The 15,307-nt window shown below is 41.8% G+C and overlaps 1 protein-coding gene across 10 annotated transcripts in view; it reads right to left on the reverse strand.

Annotated features, from left to right (window-relative positions):
- ZMIZ1 (zinc finger MIZ-type containing 1) overlaps positions 1-15,307 on the reverse strand; it is a 470,001-nt gene that overhangs the window by 226,817 nt on the left and 227,877 nt on the right. For 8 of the 10 annotated variants that reach the window (XM_089682518.1, XM_089682525.1, XM_089682519.1 and 5 more), the window contains one exon: positions 11,212-11,283. The exons of the other annotated variants lie outside the window; for them this stretch is intronic. The gene's annotated coding sequence lies outside the window, so the exon portion shown is untranslated. The remainder of the gene's footprint in view (positions 1-11,211; positions 11,284-15,307) is intronic. 10 annotated transcript variants of the gene reach the window in all.

Here is a 15,307-nt window from a genome sequence, read left to right on the forward strand (position 1 = left end):
AACATGGAGGTGGATTTACTAAACCTTGTCCACTCTGAATCTGTTGCAGCTGTGCATTTTAGCCAATCAGCTTCTAATTCAGCTTGTTCAGTAGTAAAGATAATTATTTGATCCCCTGCAGATTTTGTAAGTTTGCCCACTTACAAAAATGAAGGGTCTATAATTTTTATCATAGGTGTATTTTAAATCATAGAGACAGAATATCAACCAAAACTACAGAAAAAACACATGATGAACATGTTCTAGATTGAGTTTCAGTTTAGTGAATAACCCCTACTAACCAACAATAATTCTGGCTCCCACAGACTGGCTATGTGCTCATGTGGTACACAGATAAGTCCTGTCAATTTATTAAGGTGCACAAGGCTGGAATGGACTACAAGACCATCAGCAAGAAGCTTGGTGAGAAGGAGACAACGGTGGGAGCAATTATTCACAAATGGAAGAAATACAAAATAACCATCAATTGCCCTCGGTCTGGAGCACCATGCAAACTTTCACCACATGAGGTAATGAGAAAACTTTCACCACATGAGAAAAGTGAGGGATCAACCAAAAACTACACGGGAGGAGCTTGTGAAAGATCTCCAGGCAGTTGGGACCACAGTCACCAACCAAACAATTGGTAACGCAATACGCCACCATGGATTGAAATCCTGTAGTGCCTGCAAAGTACCCCTCCTCAAGAAGGCACATGTACAGACCCGTCTGAAGTTTGCCAATGAACATCTAAATGATTCAGAGCAGGATTGGGAGAAAGTGCTGTGGTCAGATGAGACCAAAATGAGATCTTTGGCATAAACTCGACTCGCCGTGTTTGTAGGAAAAAAAATGATGACTAGGAAATATATACAATAACACAAAACATATATTCAGACAGGTCAGTTTAACGCGAGTCACCTGATACCTTACATCCCTAGATTACGTCTACCCGAAAGCAGAAAGCCATATCTCCTTTATCGTCCCAAGCAAATATGTCATATTTGGTATCTGGACATTCAGAATATCATTCTGCATATTATCCTACCAGTGGATAGGATGCTACATGTACCTATGGAAGGTTATTGACCAGAGTATAACTTAGGAGGGATGTGGTCCTAGCCTAGGTCTCCGCCTAGACCCCCTCCCCAAATGAGGCGATTGGCCCTTGGCTTCAGTAGACACCCCCTGCTGGTGGACTAGAAAAGAGGCTTGCAGACCTGAGAGAGGCAAGATGAAGAGATTCTCCCTTTTTAACATCGGAACCAACTTTGGGAGAAACGGTACCCTTTTGTTCAGCACACTTGAATCTGCTTAAACCAGGTACTCTGGCAAGTATTCTACCTTTCTAAACTTCTTTCTGTTATTGCTCTCTGTGTATATTCTGTAAATATTTTTTTATTGCACCATTTTGACCTTTTTAGTAATAAATCCTATTTTCTGAAAAGTGTTGAACTGTTTCTAAAGCTCTTTAATGCAAACTAAGAATCTCTGAAGAGCGCTACTGTGTATTTTAAACTTCTGCATACATCTGCCTGCGGTGACCGTGTGTATACAGACACTTATTCAAACATCATAGTGTTGCTGCTAAGATTGGTGAGTTTCCTCCTTCTCTGTACAAAAAGGTGGTGGTGGCAGTGTGAAGGGTTAATTGCGTAATTAACCTGACCCACTAACAATCGCTCTCAGGCTGCGGCACATAGATTGTGGTCCAGTGAGCTGGAAAATCTTTGTGCATGGTGCAGCTGAGCATGGCATTGTTATGCACGTGACAGCACGTTTTTAGATTGGCTAGTCCTTCGGTCACAAGTTGGTGAGAAGGGCTGGGGTCTGACGCCGCGCCCTTCTCAGGGTCGATGACCCAAAACATACTGCTAAGGCATCAAAGATGTGGCTCAAGAAGAAGCACATTAAGGTCATGGGGTGGCCTAGCCAGTCTCCAGACCTTAACCCTATAGAAAATTTATGGAGTGAGCTGAAACTTCGAGTTGCCAAGAAACCTTAAAGTGTTACTAAACCCAGGACCCTGCATTCACTCTATCTGGTCTCCCAGTTAAAGCTTGTAGGAGTTTTCTTTCTGCTCTAGGAGGATACAGAACCCCTGACCTCTGTCTGGTTTTAACAGTGCTGATTTGCCCTGTGCTGATCACATGCACTCTCCCAAAGAATAAAAAACAAAAAAAAACAAAACACACCAAACTGAGCATGTGCGCAAGTGTCTCCACACAATGCATAGAATTAACCCCTTAGGTTCCACAGTGAGTATACAAGCATGCTTTACTGCCTATACAGACTGATTTTACGGTTGTGGGTTTAGTAACACTAAGGTTTTAGAGAAGATCTAAAAAGACGCGTGGACCAAAATCCCTCCTGAGATGTATGCAAACCTGGTAATCAACTACAAGAAATGTTTCACCTCTGAGCTTGCCAACAAGTGTTTCTCCACCAAGTACTGTCATGTTTTGTTTGGGGATCAAATACTTATTTTACTCACTGAACTGCAACTCAGTTTAAAACATTTGTATCGTATGTTTTTTCTGGATTTTTGGTTGATATTCTGTCCCTATCTTTTAAAATACACCTATGGCAAAAATGATAGACCCTTTATTTCTTTGTAAGTGAGCACACTTACAAAATCTGCAGGGGATCAAATAATTATTTTCCTCACTGCACTTTATTAAAAATAAATCAAAACTTAGGGAAATAAATATATTTTTCTGTTTCTGCTTTAGCATGTTCCCTGTTCAGTCTATGTATCATATTGATACTGGAAGCTTAAAACTGTGTACTCAGCCTGTCACAGCTTCTTTGTAATACATACCATTCATACCAAAGACTCGCACAATATAACCCACTTCTGAGCATCAAAGTATTCTTCTAAGTGATAAACACACCATGATGATTCTTCCATTGGCCCAATGAGAAAGAAACAGAAATTCTTAAATAAGGGTCAAAGCTAGCTTCCAGCTGTGGTTGCTAACACGGCTACCCCTGTTGCTATGCCACTGCTGACCTGCCTGAAAAAAGGCATGTTTTACAGATAGGATTCCATGCTGAATTAGAAGTACTGTCCTCTCTTCTTAACTTCTTCACTCCCAGGGGTTTTTTTCCCCATGTCAGAGATGAGCCCAATCTGTGCCAGGTAACACTCTGCATAGTATATAGAAGCACGTTGAATATATTTTTTGTGAAAGAGATTTGTAGAGGCTTTGTAGATTTCAATACGTATATTTTACAATTTTAAACTAGGAAGCTATTGTGTAATATTCCAGAAGCAATTTTTCTCATAATTTGATATTTACCCAAAATATATTGGTCAAAGTCTACCAAGAACAATGACACCAAATAGTGCAGTGTACAAAGCTCAACTTTTAATTTAAGAAAGCGCAAATGATTTCTAGAGCATTTAACATGTTCAAAGTGTTTGGCACAGTTCCCCACACATAGCTAATGTGTAAATTAAAGTCTACAGGCTTAGAAACTTCAGTCTGTAGATAGAAAGAAAACTCAGAGTATTCAGAGTATCAATGAATGATTCATACACTGAATGGTCTAGGGTTGTTAGTGGTGTACCCCAAACTCAGTTGGGACCCTTATTTTAATATATATATATATATATATATATATATATATATATATATATATATATATATATATATATATATATATATATAGAAAAAAGTGAATTAGAAAAAAGTGAAAAAAGTGAATACAGCTTAAAATCCTTCTAATAGCTTTTATTTCCATACACACAAATGCATTGGGAACACTACACATTCTATTCCAAATCAAAACATGAAGAAAAATATATCAAATTTATGTTGTTCCTCTAAAAAAATTTAAGAAAAGTGAATATTAGACTGTTCAAAAAAATAGCAGTGTTTGTATTCTTCTTTACAAACTCAAACATTCACTATATAAACTGAAAAATGTTTGATTTTGCTTTCCTTTGAATCACTTAATATTTAGTTGTATAAGCACTGTTTCTGAGAACTGCTGTACATCTGTGTTGCATGGAGTCAACCAACTTCTGGCACCTGTGAACAGGTATTCCAGCCCAGGATGATTGGACTACATTCCACAGTTCTTCTCTATTTCTTGGTTTTGCCTCAGAAACTGCATTTTTGATGTCACCCCACAAGTTTTCTATTGGACTAAGATCTGGGGATTGGGCTGGCCACTCCATAACGTCAATCTTGTTGGTCTGGAACCAAGATGTTGCACGTTTACTGGTGTGTTTGGGTCGTTGTCTTGTTGGAACACCCATTTCAAGGGCATTTCCTCTTCAGCATAAGGCAGCATGACCTCTTCAAGTATTCTGATGTTTTCAAACTGATCCATGATCCCTGGTATGCGATAAATAGGCCCAACACCGTAGTATGAGAAACATCCCCATATCATGATGCTTGCGCAACCATGCTTCACTGTCTTCACAGTGTACTGTGGCTTAAATTCAGTGTTTGGGGGTCGTCTGACAAACTGTCTCCGGCCACTAGACCCAAAAAGAACAATCTTACTTTCATCAGTCCACAAAATGTTGCGCCATTTCTCTTTAGGCCAGTCAATGTGCTCTTTGGCAAATTGTAACCTCTTCAGGACATGTCTTTTTTTCAACAGTGGGACTTTGCGGGGGCTTCTTGCAGATAGCTTGGCTTCACATAGACGTCTTCTAATTGTAACAGTACTCACAGGTAACTTTAGACCTTCTTTGATCTTCCTGGAGCTGATTGTTGGCTGAGTCCTTGCCATTTTGGCTATTCTTCTATCCATTCGAATGGTAGTTTTTCGCTTTCTTCCATGTCTTTCAGGTTTTGGTTGCCATTTTAAAGCATTTCCGATCATTTTAGCTGAGCAGCCTATCATTTTCTGCACTTCTTTATATGTTTTCCCCTCTCCAATCAACTTTTTAATCAAGGTACGCTGTTCTTCTGAACAATGTCTGGAACGACCCATTTTCCTCAGAATTTCAGAGAGAAATGCACTGTAACCAGCATGTACAACAATTGCTGCCTTCCTTCCTTAAATAAGGGCAATAATTGCCACCTGATTTTCAAAGAATGAATGACCTCACTAATAGAACTCCACACTGCTATTATTTTGAACACATTCAATTAGTGATTCAATTACACAGAATCAGCAGCATGCATGTCATGACTGTTGGGTCTGTTGGATTTCTATTACTCTACTACACCTGCTAGTAAATTATTTGCCATGTAGAAATATCATTTCTACCAAAAACAGTAATTGATCAGGTAAGTGATGTCTGACTGCTAATATTTTGAACACAACTGTATATATACACACAGGTTGTCTTCAACTTACAAGCCGACCTCAATGCACTGTTTAATTGGGCAACTATGTGGCAAATGAGATTTTGTATCAATAAATGTAAAGTTAAGCACTTGATGGCTAAAAGCATGCATGCAGCATACATACTAGAGAACTGCTGGGGGAGTCAATGGCAGAGAAGGATCTAGGTGTTCTGGTAGATCAGGGGTATTGAATTAAAATTTGCCAAGGTCTGGGCAGTAAATTTTTCATTCATCAGAGGTCCAAATCTCATGTACGCCCTTGTGGTGCATTTTCGTGTGTGCTAAACCACCTTTGCTACGGTGCAATTTAAAAAAAAAAAAAAAAAAGTTCAGGGACTTCTTCGTGCTTCTTGTGGGTAGTGCAGCCCATTAAAATGAATGGGCTGACCTACCCACGACATGTGCACCACATGCACATGTACAGATCTGAAACCCCATCGCACATCACAGTCCTCCTCCTCGTTCACAGCAAGATCCACTCTCGATAAATGTCTTCAGCTCCCCCTATACAGCACTCCCCTGCACCCCTTTCATAGTATTGTTCTCACACTTCCTTGATATCAACTCCCCCCCCCCCCCCCCAACAGTACTGCCCTCTGCCCCCTTCACTGCAGAGTACTCCACCCCTTTTTACAGTATTCCCCCACATTACTGCCCTCAAACCCCCCATGTTTCCGTCCTCAGCCCTCCCCCCACATTACAGTTTTCAGACCCCCCGCCCACATTAATGTCCTCAGCTGCCCCCACATTACTATCCTCAACCACCCCACATTACTGTCTCCAGCCCCACATTACAGTTCTTGCCCCCCCACTTTAATGTCCTCAGCCCCCCCCACCACCACTTTAATGCTCTCAGCCCTCCCCACATTTCCATTCTCAGCTCCTCCACTTTAATTTTAATGTCCTCCCCCCCACACTACTGTCCACAGTCTACCAACATTACTGTTCTTAGTCCCCCCCCCCCCCACATTCATTCCTCGGCTCCTTTTCCCATCAGCGTCCCTTCACACTAGTGTTCTTAGCCCCTGTAACTCTGCCCCCCCCCCACACATCTACCTTACACAGACAGTGACTGATTGCCAAGACTGCCCTTCATCCTAGCAACTTATCACCTGCTTGTTAACCTCGGGCAGCTCCCGCCCACCATCCAGAACTGTCCTGTCTCCCGCTGTCAGCTCTGTGAGGATGACCGCGAGACTGCTGGTGGAAGGAAAGGCTCCTAAGTGGCAGGACTGCATGTGTTCGGATGGGATAGTGACTAGGTCTGCATCCGCACGCCAGTGCGCAATTTAGTGATGCCTGTGGTGGATCATATCTTAAAAATGGCACACGATGCCATGCTGCTGTTTCCAAAGCAATCAAAATCTTTTCTTGCATTCAAAGAGGTATGGACTTCAGAGAGGGGGACATAATTTTGTCCCTGTACAAATGATCAGTAGGACCTCATCTAGAATATGCAGTTAAGTTACAGGCACCAGCTCACAATAAAGATATCGGAGAACAGGAGAAAGTATAGAGGAGGGCAACCAAACTGAAAAAACTGTTGGAGTAGCTCAGCTATGAGGAAATATTGGCTGAACTAAATTTATTCCCTCTTGAGAAGAGGAGATTAAGGGGGGATAGAATCAACATGTATGAATACATAAGTGATCCATATAGCTAACTTGTTGTACAGTTATTCACTTTCAGGTCATTACAGAGAACAAAGGGGCACTCTTTTCATCTGGCGGAAAAGAGAGATTTAACCTTCACATATGAAAGGCTTCTTCACAGTAAGAGCTGTGAAAATGTGGAAAGGATTCTCTCAAGAACTAGTTCCAGCCAGCTCAGTAGACTGTTTTAAAAAAAAGAGCTGGATGCATTCCTAAATGCACAAAATATAATTGGATATTAATATTCAGAGGTTATAACAACGGAGTAGTTGATCCATGGAATATATGATTGACATGAGGAAGGCATTTTTTTATGTTTCCCTCTGGATCAACTGTGGGTATTGAATTGTGTATATGGAGGTTTTCTACGTGTGTGTATTTTATTTTTTTTAAATTGGTTGAACTGGATGGGCTAGTGTAGATTTTCAGTTTAACTCTTTGACTAACAGTGTGACTGAGTCCTGTGAGTAAATGTGGGGTTGGACCAGGAGGCAGAGAATCTGATTAGAATAGCGGGAACCTGACTCAGCCTTCTACAATTCTCTGCAGCAACAGATAATTTATAATCGTGATCTATTGCTGGCTTTTAGTGAGCAATAGATCACTAATCTACTAAGCTGATGCTTCAGGGGGAAGCAGAGCAGAGCTAGGACACTAGGAGAATGCAAATGAAATCCAAATGACATCAGAGTACTGGGTTACAAGGGAGCTACGTAGGAACACTCATTTTCCAAATGATTTTACAGAATGCAAAAAAATCGAGGCAAGGCAATGCAAGCTGGTGACATTGGCGCAGGCCTATATTTTCTTTGTAAAAATCCAGGCCTAGCTTTTAAAAGCTGCAAGGCATAATACAAACTGTTGTTTACACACGGCCTGTAGTTATTACTGAACTAGAAGTTAAATTCTAATCTATCAAATAACAAATCTGCATTTGCACATTTACAAGCAAAACAGACAGATGATTAAGCAATGCAGCACCTTTTCTTCTGGCTCACTATCATTGCCCCTCCCAGAGTAACCTCTCTCATCGTCTGTCTCCCTCCCCACCCCCTCCTGTTTATGAAGTCTCAGGAAATACCACAGAACACATTCCGCTCTCCACCAGTAAATGGAGACCATGTGACCTGCAAGGACCTGAATTTCTCACAGAGAGAAATATTTCATTTCAGGAGTCAGGCACATGGAGGCTGCACCACCTCCTCCTCTCCCACTTCAAGGATCAGCAATTTTTTTCCTGGCGAATATACTGCGCTTGTTTCTTCTCCTGAATCCGAGGCTGAGTCTCACTGCATGTAGACTGGCTTCCAGCCCTAACAAGCCTTTCATGATCTGACCAATTCACGTCACTGTTGCATTCTTCCGAGAAAAGCATTTCAGGTCAATAATCTATGTCCCCATTCTCCTTCACTGCTCGGACCAGACAGACAGGGAGAATGATAATGACACTCATTTAAATTGTTTTCAGTCTTAACAAGGTTAATGTGACATAAACACCTTGCTCAACATGTATCTTCTAATGATAATCTTCACACATGCATGTGTCATTTAGATACCAGTGTACTTTATATACTCTGACAGCATCAATTTCACAATAAATCTATTTACAGGCTTAAGATGGGGGCGCCACGAAAAGTGCAATTTTATATCAATGTTCACATATCATGTGTTCAGATCTGTGGAACTGGGATTGTATCCATCAGATGACCAATCTTTTTTCAGTTCCACATTTCCACCTTAAAATAAACAATTTCATGCACTACATGTGCATTAAATATCACTACGCAAAAGCATGTAGACAACCGGCAGGGATGTGAATTACTGGTTTTACCTAACAAAGGAATAAACATGACCCTTTAAGAGCCCATTCACACTTGTGCAACTTGTCATATGACTTTTGCATCCAAAATCGCATGCCAAGTCGCATCCCAGTTTTCCCAATGAGTATCATTCATATCTGTGCAACTTAAAGTTGCAGCAACTTGAAAGTACCGTAGTTCCTGCACTACTTTGGTTTGACTTTCCTGCAACTTGAGGGCCACAGTCTTCAATGTAAACAAAGTCACACCTGACTGATAAATGTGCAACTTGTGTGCGACTTTGTACCGCACAATCATCCTTGGTCAAAGCCAAAGTAGCAGTCATCTAAGGTTGCATCAAAGTTGCACTGAAAATCGTGTGATTTTGAAGTCGCACAAATGTGAATGGAGCCTTATTCAAACTGGACTGATGTGCTTTTCTAAACTACCATAAATTTAAGGTGGCTGGCTTGCCATGAACCACGCTTTATGCAGTGATCACATATATGCAGTGGGTGAGCCATCTCTTACTACATTGTGACTAACTGTTGCATTTGTGACAGCATGACCAATTCATCCACACCAACACCCAAAACTCCAGCCTACTGCACTACACTATGAAACAGATATATGCCAATGCTCAACAAAAAATAAACATGGGAATCCTGAATAAACCTTCTGCTTTGCTCAATTTTTAAAGTAGACCTAAGGTCTTTATGCATCCATGTGCAGGCAGTCTCATGTCAGTTCATGTCACTTGGAACGCAGCGGCTGGACAGCCAGTTGACTGGATGGTGTTCCCAATTGGATGTCAGTTTGGGTGTGGGTACGTGTCACCAAACTCAAACAGTGTGAGTACTGAGACATGCACCCACATGGATGTCAGATTGGGAACAGTGGCTGTGTCAATACAGCCAATGCCTTCCATACTGACATAAATAGGATTGCCTGCACATGGAAGCACAGATGCTCCTAAGTATCCTGTGCATGCAAAACATGGCCCTCAAATAGGTGTATGCTTACCTATGTGAACGAGACCTTAATCTAATACACATGCTTTAACACGGTAATTCAAAATTTGTTATTCTTTTTAAATATGCAGCTTTCATTAAAAGAAAATTGAGATTGTAGTTCAGTCTCTCCATGCTGTGGGGGTTGAACAACTCCCTCCCTGTTTGTTTTCTGCATTGTCATTTGTCACATGCATCCTTGATGGAGACTACAGGGGACCAAGCCAAAACACTTTGCACTGGCATGGTTCACTGTTGTCACTTGACAAACCAATCTAGAATAATCCAAGTGAAAAACATAAAATGTGACAGGGAGGTTGCATGGGCCCCTGGAGCATGGGGCGGGGTTGCCATTGCTTCCCCTGACGCAACACCAGTGGTTGGGGGGTGTGTGGTAAAAATATGTTTCAACTATGAGGCTTTACCACCCCCCAAAAACGCAAATGTAAATAAGACCTTACTGTTGGGAGCCCCCGATAAGGCTGCTTTCAAACTGATGCACTGCAGTTTACCTGCACCGTGGGTGCAGCACAGTGCACCAGCAGGTTAGCTGCATTTAGAAACCGCACCAAACCCTCAGGATGTAAAAGTCATCTATAGAAGTACAGCTAACCTGCAGGAAGGACGCAGGTGCACTGTGCTGCACCCACGGATCAGTGGGAAAGCAACCCAATAGTTGTTAATCCTTTTATAGGTGCTAATATGCCCATTACAAAAGCGCAGTGTATGTGTTGTTTAATACACTGACCTTCTTTTCCTCTTCCAGCTTCTGCTGGCATCGTTCTCCAGTCTGCTATATAGGTCCCAGGTGAGGTGTACTTGGTATCACTCCACTTGGGACAAGAGCAGGCGTTACAGAGGAAGCATCAGCTTATGCGGCTCTTGCTCCCTCTGAGGCTGCCTGCTCCCACCACTCTGATGCTCTGGGATGGTGCGTCGGCAACCCGTGGATCACGATCTAGGCTGGCCAACCTGATAACCAGAGCATACACATGCACCTCACTGGTTTGTGGTCACGGACCATGGGTTGAGCACCCTTATACTAAGCCCTGGAGCAACTGCACAGTCTATTTGCCTTTAGTAAATTAACCCCAGCGAGTCCCACAGATCGACTTAAAAAAAAAGCAATGTTCTCTTCTGACAGGTAAAATACCCTTTGAGCATGTAAGTTCAAAAGTTTTCTTTTCTACTTTGTTATTCTACATAAAATACAGTGCCAACTGAATACTATACAAAGATAAAACCATGAAAAGAGTGCCCACACAAATTACAAGTTCGACAATAACCTGACTTACTGCTATGGTTCTTCACAGCGGTAAATTCATGCAAGGAAAAATTTGTGTGGGGTAATCATGTATAAATCTTATGAAAAATACGTTCATGTGGGCAGTTTTCTGTTTATCATTATTTAACGTGAGGCGTATTATATTAAGAGAAGTTGAAGTGAAAAGACACTCACCTGCATACCCCAGTGCACTTATACAACAACTGTTCACTCCCTTCTCTTGCTCACTTGCCTAAATCCATTATCCTAAAAACAATGAGAAAAATTACAAGATATGATGAACAAGCTTCCCATATACAATTAATAGTTCAAATACATTGCTGGTTTTATGCCACCATATCTTCCATTGCCAAGGGTATAGAAAGGAACATTAAAAAAAAAAACCCACACACACTCCAGCACTAAAACCCCCCGAATATCTAGATATACCTACTGATCATATGAGATACCCCACATAACCCCGTGCATGCTCTCGCTTTTAGCAAAGTTGCTGTCTCTTCCAGCTTCATAAATTTACACAACACTAACCTAATGATTTCGTTACTTGAAGACTTATATAATTGAGAATAGAAAAAACCCAGATTAAAAACAGGGAAAGTCATTCATCATCCAACATTTTGCCTAGCTGGGCCCATAGGTGAAATGTACGTGTTAGGGAAATCAAACCTTTTTAAAAAATGTTAGGCAATCAGACAAGTAAGGAAATGGTAGGGTAGACGTTCACCTGCAAGCAAAAGGAAATACAACTGGATCTCCCTGACCAATCATCACTCTTCCCTGGTATCACAGGTTTTTTGCTCAGTTGCACGTGTGCTTGTTTGTGTGAATCAAGACAGAATACAAATGACCCCTAACCTCTTGTATTCCCACTGGCTAATAATCTAAGGGTTCATGCACACAGATGGCTTGGCCCCTATAGCACAAAAGCCTAACATTTTGGGGTGTAAAAAAGGAAGTACAGGTGCATAATCAATGACTGACTGAAATACACTGCAATGGGATGCTGTTCCAAGCGCTACTCATGCTTACGGCGGCATGTGTTCAGGGACGTATGCAACTGATGCAAAACACCTGCTTATAGAGCATACATCTTTGGCGCACACACTGCCATAAAAGCGAGCGCCCATCAGAACAGTGTCCAGCCACTGTATATTTCAGCCTGTCCATGATTTTGACAGGCTTAGCGCTGCAGTTTGCATGAAAAAATCCCACGTTTTTATGCTGTACAGGCCAAAGCTCTTCTGTGCAGAAACACGTGGGTACAAAATGGAGTATACGTTAATGCATAAAAGAGTCTCCTGCCTCTCATATTGGTAAACTTTGCATACCTGATCTGTCCCCATTCAATGCATGTTATGCTCCCACTATAAGAAGTTAGGTATCAATATTAGAAACTCCAATTGTGTCACGCCTACTATGAATGGTTCTAAAACCTAACAAAACACAAAGCCCGCTCACATGATCTGCGTCACTGTACCACCTCTATTTAACAAAGCAGATTTATATTATTTACAATGTAGAGCACACAAATCCTCCTATAAAGTACCAAGCTAAATACAGTGAAGACACAAGCTTGTGATGAGTGCTCCTTCTGCCCCTTGCGCTTTGTAGAAATCTCAGAGAATGATTTCCTAATAAAAAAATTTGCTCCCTACTACCTTTAAAACATGAAGGCAGCTTTATGTTCTCGTTGCAGAAAGTTGTGGAAGATGCCTGTGAACAGTATAACATTTCCACAGAGCAGATCTTCCCAAACAATGCCATGATTGTTATAGCTGAGGGGTGGAGGGAACACAAGCCATGAATCTATACCTCAGCAGTGTGCTAGCAGTGGGAAGCTAGAGGAGTGCAGAGTATCTGCTGTGAGGAACTGCCGACACTCCTTACTGATGTTTTGTTTCTTAGCTCTGGAAGTTAACCCTTTGGCAAGCTTACAGTTGAGGTCTTCGTTGTGATTCCGTCACAATTGGAGACAGTAAATGTAGAATCTCCCAATTCTGTCAGAGTATCATTTCCAGAGGATTGTGTCACTGTTAATTACACTCATCACCAATTTACAGCTCTCTTCTATGTGTTTCCCCTTCATGCCCCTAGATCAACAGAGCTTTGAACTCTGTGGCTACATTAATCGTGGTAGGATATTTTGAATACGCCGTGCGGCAGTCACCAAATGAGCTAATCATCTATCCATGAGCAGACTGCTAATGTTCTTCTGGAGTGCAAGGGACCAAGCGTCCAATGGTCAATTTGCAGCCTGCTAGCAATCTCATCATTTAGCATCCCAGGATATAATAAAACCTGTAAGTAACAAAAAACACAGGAAGAAAGGGGATAACCTGATAAGAAAACAGAGGAAAAAGTGTGGACACACAGGTATAAGCATAGGGCAAAAATAAATAAATAAAAAAAGTGCAACTGATCATTATTTCATGAGTCTAAATACCGCAACATACAGTTTAATTGGTTGTCACAGGTTACTGCATTTTGCTCCTTGTACTGCTATAATGGGCAGGCCAAACAGTACTTTAGAAGTGTACTTGTCAAGTACTGAAGCCACATTACAGTACAAGTTCACACTTGGGCTGCTTCAGAAAACAATGTTTCCCTTATCAGATGGCGGCTAAACAGCAGTCAAGTGTTCAGGTGGTGTTCCAGCTACTCTACTCTTTATCATAGTAAATAATTGTCTCTGCATTTATTATTGGTTTTAGTAATAACTTACGACTTAAGCTGTGAAGGGCAGGTGCAGACCAGCACAGAGCCCACTCGCACTCCTGTATAGGGTTGCCAACTCATCACTTTAAAACCGAACATGTTAATTACACAGGTTCTGTGACTGTTTAGGGTGGTAATTAAACTCACTTAATGCCTTAGCCCCAGAACCTGTATAATTAATATGTGTTCAGTTTTAAGGGGATAAGGTGGCAACCCTACTCCTGTAGCAGATGCTGCAAGTCTGAAAAGGAGGGCCGCACACCTCTGGTATCATCCACAGGAAACTTTATTGGAGACTGCTCAGACAGAATATGTTTCTGCCATGATATTCTGCTTGAGCAGTCGCCAATAAAGTTTATTGTGGATGATATCAGCAGTGTGCAACCCTCCTTTTCAACTAGCATAGAATTGTATTATTCTCATAATTAATCGGCAGTTGTTCAGAGCCCCTCCCACCATCAGAAGTCAAGAGTCCCTCACCCTCCCTACATCACGGTGCACCCCCCTTACCTTGTGCTGCTGCCAGGAAGAAACTGGGAGCAGAGCTGGGAAGTAGAAAGTGCAGGGACTAGAGGAAGACTGGAGTCAACTGCCTGAGTCTGCTGAATGCTGAGACCAGGGGAGGCAGAGATGAGGGTGTGCTGCGGCTGCAGAGAGAGGCGCAGGATCTGTAGGAGAAGGTCCGTTTTCCTCTCTGCTGCCAACTGCTGAAACTGGGGTGGGGGAGGCCAGAGACAAGCCTCTCTGCGGCTACATGGAGAAGCGCAGGATCTGGTGGAGGAGTTCTGTCCTCCTTCCAGCTGCTGGATGCTGAGGCAAGGTGGGGGTGCAGATAAGGGAGGTGTCATGGTTGCAGGAGAGGTGTGAGGGCCCCATGAAATGGCCTGGCAAGCCAGGTTTGGCTTGCGGGCCTTATCTATGACACGTGAGCTAGATCATCAGAGACTGAGGAGCATTAAAAATAGGTTTTTTGCTGATCTGACCAACCAAACTTATACCTTTCATGTTCTAATCTGGTCTAAAAGAAAAGAAAAAAAAAGTGGGGCAATACAAATATTTAAAATCGTGAAACCCAAATATAATTACAGCAACAATCACTGACATGCCAGGTAGTGAAGTAAGAATCTGTAGAATCCCATAGTTTGGCCAGTTTTGGCACCATGCTAATTACTCATCTTGGTGTGATAGATCTACTTTAAGGACAATGTAACTAGATAAATTAAACAGATTAAGCAGATGAATGGTTGGCAGACAGGAGCTCATTTGTCATGAGTTGACACTACGGGGTTTATTTACTAAAGCTGGAGAGTCCAAAATCAGACTCCCTTCTGCATAGAAACCAATCAGCTTCCAGGTTTCATTGCCAAAGCTTCATTGAACAAGCTGAGGTTAGAAGCTGATTGGTTTCTATGCAGAAGGGAGTCTGATTTTGGACTCTCCAGCTCTAGTAAAATAAACCCCTACTTGTCTACTGTAGTGTTATGTTGCTATCCAACATAAAGAACACAAAATTTCACAGAAACAAAAATAGGAAGAAAACTACAATGGAATAATG

Source organism: Staurois parvus, unplaced genomic scaffold (genome assembly GCF_062004578.1).
Source record: "Staurois parvus isolate SC_StPar_1 unplaced genomic scaffold, SC_StPar_1.0 ptg000291l, whole genome shotgun sequence".
Classification (NCBI taxonomy): Eukaryota; Metazoa; Chordata; class Amphibia; order Anura; family Ranidae; genus Staurois; species Staurois parvus.